Source organism: Mauremys mutica, chromosome 12 (assembly GCF_020497125.1).
Source record: "Mauremys mutica isolate MM-2020 ecotype Southern chromosome 12, ASM2049712v1, whole genome shotgun sequence".
Taxonomy (NCBI): Eukaryota; Metazoa; Chordata; order Testudines; family Geoemydidae; genus Mauremys; species Mauremys mutica.
In genome coordinates, this window is record NC_059083.1 from 40173217 (window position 1) to 40186918 (window position 13702).

A 13702-nucleotide genomic window follows, 5' to 3' on the forward strand; every position below is an offset into this window, starting at 1 on the left:
CACATTGTGTTTACACCATGTTAGCAGCTCAGTGACATGCAGGTTACTCCCCAGGGTGGAAATACCCTGATTGCCAAGCAGGAGGACACGAGACCTTCACTGGTTGCTGTTTCTCCCAGCATCTGGTAAATAATTTGCCTGACTGATCTGACCCCACCCAGTCTCCCCACCCAGTGCAAAGAAACACTGAGACTGAACTTTCCCCTCATCCTGTGTCATTTGTGACCCGATTACAATCTGTGACCCTGTTTAACAGCAGGAGAAGGGAGCAGGTGGTGAAGAAGGGCAGACAATGAGTAGAGAGGTGTAAAAGCTGAATATACTCTGTGGCTCAGGACCAGAGGCGGATGCATAGCTCACATTCACCAGTGAGTTAAAAGTACACTGAGAAGATTTCAGGAGAGGCAGGAATATCACAAAGCTTATGTAGGCAGTCAGGATTATGGAAGTTTCTGCAAATATAAATGCTATAGAACACTAAGGATTCAAATCCCCTACCATTTCGAACCACCCTTTGCTTTCTAGGGCAAGCATTGGCCACATTTTCCTGGCCTGTAGACAGTGTAGAGTGGAGAACATTTAGTCCCTGAACTGTTCTTGCGTGCAGTGAAGGGACTAAATTCCATGTCAGCAAATTCAATCAGATTTTGCTGCTAATAGCAGATAGTGAACATAAGACCAGCAGTACCAGGTCCAACCAAAGGTCCATGTAGCCCAGTATCCTGTCTACCGACAGTGGCCAATGCCAGGTGCCTCAGAGAGAGTGAACCTAACAGGCAATGATCAAGCCATTCCCCTGAACTTCACTATGGATTTGGTCTGGCTTTTGCCGTGATCTTCCACAAAATGCATGTGATCTTCAATTCTCAACACCTGTAGATCTGCTTTCACTGACTTAATCCAGTCTTCTATCATGATGTCCCCTGGCTTTGTTGGCAAGATATTGAACTCAGATATCTTCCAGTCTCATGGAACATAAATAATAGGAGACTTCTTAGCTGCATCAGCATGCAGGTCTGTCGCCACCTTAGCCAATGATAAAACTTCTCACTGCTCAGTTCTAGCTTGTCGTAGTGCCTCAGCCTGTCCAGTAATGTGTGCTGAAGTTCAGAAAACTGCATGTGTAGTTCTTCAATTCCAGCCTTTATAGATTTCTGACCCGACCTAGACAGTACTACTAGAATTCAACCAATAAACAAATGGGGAAAATCCCGTGGATAGGATCCTGTTTGCAATGCCAATTATGTAAATGGGGAATGGTCCCACTATTGTGGGGAACTTTCCTGGCTTCTGCACTACCCCGCTGGAATCGGACAGCGAGAGGATCCGAGTCCTCACTCCCACTCCCTTTACCTGGAGTTATAAGAGGCAACAATCTGTAACCCACTAATGCTCATTTGACTGGCAAAGTGTTAACAGGCCACTTATCCTTGATTGGTCATCTAGTCCAGTCCCCTGTTCTGAGGCAGGTCTAAGGCCTTGTCTATACTACAAAGTTCAGTTGAATTAAGGCAGCTTATATCAACCTAACTACATAAGTGTACGTACTGCAATGCTACTCCCACTCATTTAACCCTCATTTAAGGCCATTGCAAAGAAACTAAATGAATTCTTTGCATCTGTCTTGATGGCTGAGGATGTGAGGGAGATTCCCAAAACTGAGCCATTCTTTTTAGGTGACAGATCTGAGGAACCTGTCCCAGATTGAAGTATCATTAGAGGAGGTTTTGGAACAAATAGATAAATTGAACAGTAATAAGTCACCAGGACCAAGTGGTATTCACCCAAATGTGAAATTGCAGAACTACTAACTGTAGTCTGTAACCTATCATTTAAATCAGCTTATGTACCAGATGACTGGAGGATAGCTAATGTGACACCAATTTTTAAAAAGAGCTCCAGAGGTGATTGCGGCAATTATAGGCTTGTAAGCCTGACTCAATACTGGGAAAACTGGTTGAAATTATAATAAAGAACAATATTGTCAGACATATAGGTGAACATAATTTGTTGAGGAAGAGTCAACATGGTTTTAGTAAAGGAAAACCATGTCTCATCAATCTGCTAGAATTCTTTGAGAGGGGTCAATAAGCATGTGGACAAGGGTGAGCCAGTGGATATAGTGTACTTAGTTTTCAGAAAACCTTTGACAAGGTCCCTTACCAAAGGCTCTTAAGCAAGATAAGCAGCCATGGGAAAAGAGGGAAGGTGTGCTCATGGATTAGTAACTGGTTAAAAGATAGGAAGGTAGGTATAAAGGGTCAGTTTTCAAAATGGAGAGAGGTAAATAGTGGTGTCCTCCAGGGGTCTGTTCTGGGATCAGTCCTATTCAACATATTCATAAATTATCTGGAAAAGTGGGTAAACAGTGAGATGGCAAAATTTGCAGATGATAAAAAATTTCTAAAGATAGTTAAGACCCAGGCAGACTGTGAAGAGCTACAAAAAGGATCTTTCAAAACTGGGTGACTAGGGAACAAAATGGCAGATGAAATTTAATGTTGATAAATACAAAGTAATGCACATTGGAAAGCATAATCCCAACTATACATATAAAATGATGGGCTCTAAATTAGCTGTCATCACTCAAGAAAGAGATCTCGGAGTCATTGTGGATAGTTCTCTGAAAACATCCACTCGATGTGCAGCGGCAGTCAAAAAAGCGAACAGAATGCTGGGAATAATTAAGAAAGGGATAGATAATAGGACAGAAAATATCATTTTGTCACTGTCATAGGTTTCACCTCCATTCTGGACTTTAGATTACGGAGATGAGGACCTGCATGTGAACCCCTAAACTGAATTACCATCTTAGATCTGGTTTTGCTGCCACCACTCCCAAGTACTATCTCCCTTCCCTGGATAGTCTTGAGAGACTTCTTCACCAATTTTCTGGTGAACATTGATCCAACCCCTTTGATCTTAACACAAGGAGAATTCAACCATCCCCCTTCCTCTCCCCCACCAATTCCTGGTGAGTCCAGATCCAATCCCCTTGGATCTTAATACAAGGAAAAATTAATCAGGTTCTTAAAAATAAGACTTTTAATTAAAGAAAATAAAGGTAAAAGAAAAAACCTCTGGGAGAGATTAACATACCAGCTACTCTCACAGACAACAGATTCAAAACACAGAGGATGTTCCCCTGGGCAAAAACTTAGTACACAAAAGAATTTCCAATTTGATTATTCCTCTAATTGCACAAAGTCACAAAAAGAAAATAAACATAAACCTATTTATTCTTTACTAAACTTACTACTCTGATAAGAGGCTGGTTCCTTGACCTTTTCCACTCCAGCCAAAACTGAAACTGACTAAGATAAAGGGAACTTCCCTCCTTCCTTTTGAAACATCCTGTCCCCCCATTGGTTCCCCTGGTCAGGTGTCAGCTAGGCTAGGTGAACTTCTTAACCCTTTACAGGTAAAAGAGGCATTAACCCTTAACTATCTGTTTATGACAGCCTCTATATAATTCCATGGTATGCCCACATCGTGAATACTGTGTGCAGATGTGGTTGCCCCATCTCAAAAAAGATATATTGGAATTGGGAAAAGTTCAGAAAAGGGCTACAAAAATGATTAGGGGTATGGAACAGTTTCCTTATGAGGAGAGATTAATAAGACTTGGACTTTTCAGCTTGGAAAAGAGATGGCTAAGTGGAGATATGATTGAGGTCTATAAAATTATGACTGGTATAGAGAAAGTAGATAAGGAAGTGTTGTTTACCGCTTCTCATAACAGAAGAACTAGAGTCACCAAATGAAATTAATAAGCAGCAGGTTTAAAACAAACAAAAGGAAGTATTTCTTCACACAACACACAGTCAACCTGTGGAACTCCTTGCCAGAGGATGTTGTGAAGGCCAAGACCATAGCAGGATTCAAAAAAGAACTAGATAAATTCATGGAGGATAGGTCCATCAATGGCTATTAGCCAGGATGGGCAGGGATGGTGTCCTTAGTCTCTGTTTGCCAGAAGCTGGGAATGAGTGATGGGAGATGGATCACTTGATAATTACCTGTTCTGTTCATTCCTTCTGGGGCACCAGCATTGGACACTGTTGGAAGACAGGATACTGGGCTAGATGGGCCTTTGGTCTGACTGAATATGGCCATTCTTATGTTTTCCTGCAACCCCAAGATAATAAAACCAACTTGACAAGAGGTGTAGCACTTAGGGTGACCTAGTTAGAATGATGCAGTTGTCAGTGTAGACCAGGAGTGGGCAAACTATGGCCTGCAGGCTGCATCTGGCCCATCAGACCTTTCATTCTGTCCCTTGAGCTCCATTGCCCTGCTCCACATGCCTGGCACTCCTGTGTATTCGGGACCTGCATGACAGTCATGAGGGCACAACCCAAATGCGCTTCATGCACAGAGCCTGGAATGTGTAAGCCCACGTGCCTGCTACTTGTTCACTTAGGTGACTCTGATGTTTTAGTAATGTTAATTTTCCATTGTTGAGGATAAAACAAAGGGTAGATGGCCAGGGAGTGCTCAGTGGCAGTTTTCAAAGTTGTGGGCTGTTGGGACCTACATGGAAGGAGATTTCTGAGAGCAGGGGGTCTGATGAATCTCAATGAATTCCAATGACTGGAGCTGACATCTGGAAACGTGCTGGTATCAGGGATGCTGGGGCTGTGGGAAGAACCCGTGGCTTGAAGTGGTGTCCATCATACACAGGGTTTACAGTTTGGTTCAATGACTCTCAGCACCCCCATTATACAAATTGTTCCAGCACCTCTGCTTGCCCCTGCCCTGCAGAGAAAGGACACCAAAATGGATGATGCCCTAATAGTGGAAAAGGGAATGACAATCACTATGTGGAAGCTGGCAACTCCAGGCTGCTACCAATCAGTTGCAAGTCAGTTTGGAGTTGGGAAGTCCACTGTGGGGGTTGCAATGATGCAAGTTAATCACCTCCTGCTTGTCTGCTTGTTAATCACCTCCCCCAAACATTAATCACCTACACGGGACTATGACTCTGGGTAATTTGCATGAAATAGTGGTTGGTTTTGCAGCAATGGGATTCCCTGATTGTGGTGGGTGATAGATTGAACACATATCCCCATTTTGGCCCCAGACCACCTTGTGATGGAGTACATCAACACAAAGGAGTACTTCTCTATAGTAATGCAAGCACTGGTAGATTACTAGGGTTGTTTCACCAACATCAATGCAGGCTGGTCTGGGAAGGTGCATGAAACATGCATCTTCAGGAACACTGGCCAGTACAGAAAGCTGAAAACAGAGACTTTCTTTCCACACCAGAAGATTCCTGTTAGCGATATGGAAATGCCAAGAGTGAACCTTGGAGACCCAGCCTACTCCTGCTCCTGTGGCTTATGAAGCCTTACAATGGCAACTTTGAAGTCTGCAGCAATGAGTGCTTCAACAACAGGCACAGCAGGTGCAGAATGACTGTTGAATGTGTCTTTGGTCGCTTAAAGAGGCACTGGCGCTGTCTTTTTGGCAGGTTAGACTTCAGTGAGAAAAATGTTCCCATTGTCATAGTACCTGTGTGCTCTGCATAAGAGGGAGAAGTTTCCAACTATGCTCCTGCCTGTTTCCTATCTTGACTATCCATTCACAGTTTTTCATTGATAGCTTCTCCCCATGCTTTGTGCTTACAGTCCTAAGCACCTGAGAATTGCAGCACCTCCCAGAACATCATTTCCTTACTTTTCTTGTTTTGTATCCTTATCAGATGGAGCCCCTTAGCTGGTGTGCAGAAGGAGACCTCAAGGGCACATCTGCAGATACTAAAGAAACAAGACACAGAGGCATTATTGTGAGTGCATTCTCACCCTGGTTCCAAATGAATTAAAACCACAATTTTATCACTTTTTGTTGGCTGGTACATGGCATGATGAGTTTGGCGAGATAAGACAAAGGGTGGGGGGTTTCAGAGAGGTATCACTACAAGACACTGTTCTGACTACTGGCACTGTTTTCCAGTACCTTATTTCACTCATGAGAGTAAATGAGGATGCAAGGTTGAAGCTCCTATGTGCGTGCGGCTACAGGTCAGGTCCATATGCTGCTTGCCTATGTGCTGCTATGATGCCTGCAGAAGTATTTGCCAATTGGCATGGCAAAGTTTCCTATCATGGGGGAAGAAACAGAGCAACTCTCCCAAGAAACCTTTGGCAGAGGTTTGCGTCGTACCTTCTTACTATTTTTCCTATCTTTCCTTTGCTTTGGGATAGTTTGAATGGGTTCAGTTGCCCTGGCCTGCGATAACACAGCCCTTCATTATAAATGGTCAGTGACTCAGCACAGTTAATCAGTGGAGCTTAGTCTACCTAGGGAACTGGTGTCCACCATCATGACTAGTGCTAGTGCAGGTGCTTTCTGGAAGTCTCAGCAGACAGGCCAGGCATCCCCTGGACATGGAGTGTGAGAGAACTCTCACCCCCAGAGGCCCTGCCAGACCAGCAATGTCCCAGACTGTGCAGCTGCATGAAGGGACAATGGCCTGGGGCTCGGACAATCTGTTGTATTTTGGTTGCACAAGAAAACTCATTAATTACGCCAGGTCTCTAGCTGAGAGTCTGTGCAGCTCCTTGCCCTGCCACACCCCTCACAATCAGGTAAATGTGAGGCTTTCTTTCCCTCACCCCCAGGAGATGGAAGACTTGGAGGATGGTGCCTTTACATGCCATTTCCTTTTTATGTTAGGCCTGGTCTACACTAGGACTTTAATTCAAATTTAGCAGCATTAATTCGAATTAACCGTGCACCTGTCCACACCAGGAAGCCATTTAATTCGACATAGAGGGCTCTTTAGTTCGAATTCTGTACTCCTCCCCGACAAGGGAAGTAGCGCTAAATTCGACATGGCTATGTCGAATTAGGCTAGGTGTGGATGCAAATCGAACTTAGTAGCTCCGGGAGCTATCCCATAGTGCACCACTCTGTTGACGCTCTGGATAGCAGTCTGAGCTTGGATGCTCTGACCAGCCACACAGGAAATGCCCCGGGAGGGAGAACCTCTCTCAGTACCAGTGCTCACACAGCGAACGGGAGGAGAGGTGGCGTCAAGAGGACCAGCAGGCGACTCAAACGCTGCTTGGACTAATGAGGGAGCAAACGGACATGCTCCGACACCTTGTGCATGTTCTGCAGGACCGCAGGCAGGAGGACAGAGCCCCCCTGCAGTGTATCTGCAACCGCCCTCCCCCGCCACAAAGTCCCATACCCCCCTCACCCAAAATAACCAGAAGGAGGGGCGCCAGGGGCCGTGAAAACTGTCACTGCACCCCAGCAGAGTGCTCAAGTACCCCAAAGCTCTCTTACCCTAAATTTTGAGAAGTCCTTTCCTTCCTGCCTCACCCAAGCCCCCGTCCCAGTTTCATCCCCTAACTGTCTAGTTGATAATAAAAAATACTTTTCTGTTAATTACTGTTTCCGTCATGTTCTTTTAGAGGAGACTGTGTTTGAAGGGGGGGAAGGGGGTTGGTAATTGGACAGGACAATCACCTTTACCAGGGTACAGACATGGGGGCAGGATCAGCAGCAGGTCACACACACAGTGCAGTCAGTAGGCACCCTGGTCGGTATGGGACGTGGTTTGCAGGTTCTGTGTGGGTGGGGGGGTACGTGACTTTGTAGCGGGGGAGGGGGGTTACAGATCTCATGCAACGGTCCCTGTCCTGGACCACAGAGCCACGCAGCAGAGGAATCTGTATCCGTCCTCCCCCACCACAAGGCCACATAGCCCCTGCACACAGAGTCCCAAAAAGGAGGGATGGCAGGCTCCGTTGAAACAACCAGTCCGGCACTGCAGACCGCTCTGGGAGCAGGAGCCTGTCATTCCTCGAGTTTAGAGGCGGTCTTTACATCACCGCACACCCTACCCAGCACAGTCCGCGTCCCAGTTTCAACCCTTTAATGCAAAGTCATCAATAAAGAAACCTTTGTAAAGTTACAGTGGAACATGTATTTTATTTTTAAACGTGTGTTGGAAGTGGGGGAAGCGGGGTGGACGGGGTATGTAACTGCAGATGCTAGTCAACAGTCACTTGGTAAAGAAACAGGGGCAGGTTCAGCTTCTCTGTAAAGAAACTGAACAGTCACAGGTCACGCTGCTCGCTGCTCTCTGGTACTTGAAGAGTTCCTTGTCGCTGTGCAAGGCGCCTGCATAGGGCTTCATGAGCCTGGGCATTAGCAGGTAGGCTGGGTCCCCGAGGATCACTATAGGCATCTGCACATCCCCAAGAGTTATTTTGTGGTCCGGGAAGAAACTACCTTCCTGCAGGCGTCTAAACAGACCAGAGTTCCTGAAAACACGCGCGTCATGAACTTTGCCTGGCCACCCGACGTTGATGTTGGTAAAACGCCCCCCATGGTCCACCAGTGCTCGCAGCACCATTGAAAAGTAGCCCTATTTCTCAGCAGCTGACTGTGGAAGAGGTGGACGATAAGGTGCGAGGAGTTGACAACGGCCATAACTGCAGCGGGCTCCATGCTCGCAGTGCGGTGGCGCCCGCGCTGTCACTGAGCAGAAAAGTGCACGAACAGATTGCCCGCAGGCGCTTTCAGGGAGGGAGGGAGGACGTGATTGACGGTTCAATGATGACAGTTACCCAAAACCACCCTCAACACATTTTTTTCCCCAGCATGCATTGGGGGGAAATCCCAGAATTCCAATGGGCAGCGGGGAGTGCAGGAACTGTGGGATAGCTTCCCACAGTGCACCGCTTCCAAATTCGACACTGGCCCCGTTACTGTGGACTCACACAGTCGAATTAGTGTATTTAGTGTGGATACACAAATTCGACTTCATAAGGTCGATTCCACAAATTCGACTTAAGTTGATTCGAAATAGTCTTGTAGTGTAGACATACCCTTAGTGATTCTCAGAGAGCAGGAAAAAACTGGGCAGAGCTGAGTGTCACCTGCCAAAGTGAGTGGGTTGGCTCCAAATGTGTCACTCTCTGGCACTTCTGGGGATGTTTTTTTAAAAGGACTTTGATCCTTGTACTTTACTCGCATGTGACAAGGATTTCTGTTATGATAATTTCTCAGCTACTGAGTTACTTTCATTTCTGAAGCTGGTGGGAGCAGCAGAAACCGGACAGCGATTCCATTCAGTTACAAATGTAGTAAATTAACAACAGACAGAAATGAACAGGACAGAGTGAAACTCCCCTGGCTGTGACTCCTGTGCTGAATGGGTGAAACTGCCTCAGCAAAGGGAGGTTTCCCCTGAAGTGCAAACTCATGGATGCTAGAAAAACTGAGAGCTTTGCAGGACTCTGAAGCTGCTTGGAGGAAGTGTCCCTGCAGGACTCAGCAGGTAAGGGATCTTCCAGCACTGGGACTAGACTCATTTGATATTTCCTCATCCACACACACACACACACACACACACTCAGATGAGCTGTCAGTGTCACAGGGCCCCTCTCCCAGGTTTGTCAGGGGTAAACTGCTGCTCCTATACTTTGAGTGTAAATTTGGCCACAGAAACACACACACATGATGATCAGTAACTGTTTGGTTTTGGTGACACCATGGAGTGTTTAGTCCATTCCAGTCACACAGTGAGGCACAGTCTCTGCCCCACAGAGCTTCTAGCCTGAAGGCTGCGAGAAGGTTTTCCCCTTTGCTGGTTCATTGGGCTTTAGCAGAGCCTGGGGCCCTGCAGTAGAGCTCATTTGCTCTTGCTGTTTTGCTGCCTGATGGGAGCTGTAGTTAGTGAATCGCTTCCTTAAGTGATGTTATTGACTGTGTGCGGCTCCCCTCCCTTACCACTGGATGTATTCATAAGAGGACTTAGGTGCCTAGAAAAAAAATCCCAGAATCAGGACACACTGGGATTCACAAAACTCTGCTCATCCGCAGCCAAACCCTGGAGTGCCTACAATCACTTGGTGCCTACATTTTTGCAGTAACAGTTCACAGATGCTTATTTTTCTGCCTCTGAGCATTTTCCCTACTCCAATCCTCCCAAATACTCAAAGGGTCACTCCCTACCCCAACTAAGGGGTAAAGACACCCCAAGGCTGCAGCCAAGTTGTCCGACATATGGAGGAAGGTGAGTTCATGGCCCTCCTCACTCTTGGAAGATAGTGGCAGGTTCCCATCTCGATTTCAACCCTCAAGGCATTGAAGTGGCAGGAGGCCCATGAAAATTCCCCATGTGCACCCTGCTAGTGTTATCTAAAAGATAAGACCCAAGGGAGGGTGTGAAACTACTCTGAACTGTGTTCTGAAAACAGTCAGTTTGAGTAATGAAAGTCTGTGCTGTAAGAATCTTGAAATTGCCTAGTAGAAAAGCCACCAAGCGGATGGGAAATTGGTTTTGGCCTGTATGGAAAACATCTGTGGCTTTATCTGAACTTGGAAGGCATCTGAGTCCCAAGCAGCAGGAGATCTGAATGCTCACAGGTCACTGGTTGAAGAGATCTCGCTTAGTTTGATGTCAAAGGGGAAAGAGATGTGACAAAGTGGGAATTGTATGTAATATTTTTATGAACTGTCTGTACGACTGTGTACCTATCACCTTGGCAGCACTATTCATTGGGGGAAATAATTGCTTTTCTCCCTGGGACATGGTAGATGAAGGTAGGCAGCTCAGACATAGAGCTGCTTGGACTTTCTGGGCTAGAATCAACACACTGGAATGGCCAATCCTACAGAAAAAACAGGAGTACTTGTGGCACCTTAAAGATTAACAAATTTATTTAAGCATGAGCTTTCGTGAGCTACAGCTCCGAAGAAGTGAGCTGTAGCTCACGAAAGCTCATGCTTAAATAAATTTGTTAGTCTTTAAGGTGCCACAAGTACTCCTGTTTTTTTGGCGGATACAGACTAACACGGCTGCTACTCTCAATCCTACAGAGACAATGGAAACCACAATGACTAAGTATTAACACCTCGCTGCAGGGGAAGCTGAACATGGGAGCACAACATGGCTGTGTCTGGAGAGCAAAGAGGAGAGGTGTCAGGGTTAGGTTAGGAAGAGCAGGGTACAAAGACAGAGCGCTGCTGGAATGGGGAGACAAAGAAGACAGGGCAGGCAAGGATGCGCCTGGTGACAACCTGGCTTCCACTCAGCAGAGCCAGCACCCCCAACTGTCAATTACCCCCACCAATGCCCCTGGGGGAAACCCCATTCCCTCTGCACCATCCTCCCCCCACCAGCACCCATGAGAGAGACTGGACCTCCCCTAGTTCACCCTGCTATATCCCCCCACCAGCACTCCTGGTTTAGGGAGAGTCAGGTCCAGTTTGGTCTGGGGAAGTATGTGGGTTAGGTCCAGTTTGGAGGGTTGGCCTGGTCTTTTGGGGGCACAGCTGGTCCTAATCCTAATCTCTGTGTGTCTCTGCTGAGGGGGGGAGGACTAGCAAGACTAATATGAATAACGATACTGTAAATACAATGTAATAGAGTTTTTCATATTTTTTTTAATGTTTTAAACAGTTTTTAAATTTGCCCCTGTTTCATGCAAAAATGTACTTCAAGCCCTGGTAGCTCCTATGAGAAATGTGATGGATGAGATAATGGGTTGGTTCCCTCTTAGTGGGGGCAGCACATGGCTGGTGTGTTGGCCAGCTTTGTTAGCTGGTTTTACACACACACACACACACACACACACACACACACACACACACACACGAAGACAAAACAAGACAAACACACACAAAAGGGGAAAGACACAAAAGGGGAAAGAAAGACACACACACACTCAGAGCCCCCCCCCACAACACACACACACCAGGATTCCTGGCATCCAGGTCACTTTCCCCACCTGAGCTGTGCTAGGAGGCATCAGGAGCTGCTGCTCTTCACTCATGCAGCCCAGGTGGGGAAAGTGACCTGGATGCAGGGAGCCCTGATATTGCTCTCAATTCTTCCATCACAGCCCCCTAGGGGTGTGTGGGGCAGGAGCACCAGTCCTAGGGGGAGCAAGCAGCAATGCCAGCTGCTTTGTGCATCTAGGTGGGTCAGTTTCCCCACATAGGTGCAGGAAGGAGATGCAGGGGTTAGCAGTAAATAGGTGCAGGAATTCGGGGTGCAGGAAGGGGAGCAGGCCTGTCTGTGCATGTGCTGCCAGCTGTCTGTCTCCTCCCTGCTCCCTACTGGCCACAGCTGGGTGTCAGCAGTGCTGGCCCTGTACAAATCAGCTGGTAGCAGGTGGGTGGGTGAAAGAGCCAGGCTGAGCCAAGAGAGAGGGGAGCATAGTCATGAGTCACAGTGGGTTCACTCCACTCACCTGGCCTTGCTTTCTCTCCACACAGGCTGGGGACCGGCTCTGGCCAGCAGCCAAGGGGCTCTGCCTGTGGGGTAGGTGAGCAGGTAGGCTGGCTTGGCACAAACAGGCCCCTGAGCAGGTTTTGTCCAGGGGCAGTGCCCCCTTGACACACTGAAGCACCATTTTATAATCCTGCATAGGGCCCGTAAATCCTAAGGACAGCCCTGGTAATGAGAGAGGCAGCTAAAAGCAATGCCCTAAACGGCTTGCTGCTGGGACAAGCTGCCAGGTTTCAGAGCCCAGGTCCCACCATGTGCTGGGCTTGTGTTTCTCCAGCAGTGAAATTGCAAATGAGGGGCAGCGCCAGAGACAGAAGCTGCATTTTCTCTCTTTGCTGGTCTTGTCTTTCCCCTTTTGTGTGTGTTTGTCTTGTTTTGTCTTCTTAGCAAACATGCCTGGACTTTATCAACAACAGCAACAACAACAGAGTCAGCCCATGTCAGTAACTTCTCTTTTCCCCACAAAGAAGTTAGTAACATGTATGCCATGTCGATCCCAGGAGATTAGAGAGACAGGTGGGGAGAGGTAACATCTTTTATTGGACCAAATTCTGTTGGTGAGAGACACAAGCTTTCAAGACACACAGAGCTGTTCTTCAGGTCACCATCTTTCTTCCCATAATTTATTACCATCTAAGAGACTGTCACATAAGGGCATGTCTACACTACAAAATTAGGTTGATTTTATTCAGTTTGACTGTGAGCATCCGATTTTGCATGTCCCCACTAGGTGGCTGTGGTTGACAGGGCACATCCTCACTGCCAGGGGTTACATCAACTCAAGGAGTGATGCACTGTGGGTAGCTATCCCACAGTCCCTGCAGCAAATTGGAATTCTGGGCTAGGGTCCCAATGCCTCATGGGATGAAAATATTGTTGCGGGTGGTTATGGATGCATGTCACCAGTCTCCTATGTCTGTGGCTCAGAACCAGAGTGGCTGGTTGCCTGCCTTGTCCTGTGGTACGTTTGTCTAAGCTCCTTTATTTCCACATGGCACTGCTGTGTGTCCATGGTGTAGCTCTTATCCACCATGTCCTGTGCGATTTTGGCATGGATATCGGTGTTTCTTTGCTGGTTCAGACTCTGCCTGCACAAATGCTTCCGTCTGCTCCCCTCTCAGCAATCAGATACAGCATCTCCTGAAGGATCCATGCTGGAGTGAATTTGTGTGTCTGGGCAGGCATGCTCAGCTATGCTGGTGAGCTCTCCAGGCTGTTCCATCAGGGAATGAACATTCAAAAGTTCCCCAGGGCTTTTCCTGCTCACCTGGCTGAAGAGCATTGGAGTTCAAAGTGCTCACTGGAGTGTCTGGGTCATCACCTGGAGGCCAGTAACTCTGAATTATAATACACAGTGTTTACACTCCCCTTAATTCGAGGCATGAATATCGCCTCTGACTTTACTCCACTCATTCAGGTGGAGTACAGGAGTTGATTTTAAAA

The 13702-nt window shown here is 47.1% G+C and overlaps 2 protein-coding genes across 2 annotated transcripts in view; one reads left to right on the forward strand and one right to left on the reverse strand.

Moving 5' to 3' along the window:
• The window catches only part of LOC123345199 (butyrophilin subfamily 2 member A1-like), a 343661-nt gene that overhangs the window by 78981 nt on the left and 250978 nt on the right, over positions 1–13702 (reverse strand). The gene's annotated exons all lie outside the window — the stretch shown is intronic.
• The window catches only part of LOC123345197 (butyrophilin subfamily 1 member A1-like), a 651080-nt gene continuing 646453 nt past the window's right edge, over positions 9076–13702 (forward strand). Inside the window, exons 1-2 of the mRNA XM_044981900.1 lie at positions 9076–9301; positions 12247–12304. The gene's annotated coding sequence lies outside the window, so the exon portion shown is untranslated. The remainder of the gene's footprint in view (positions 9302–12246; positions 12305–13702) is intronic.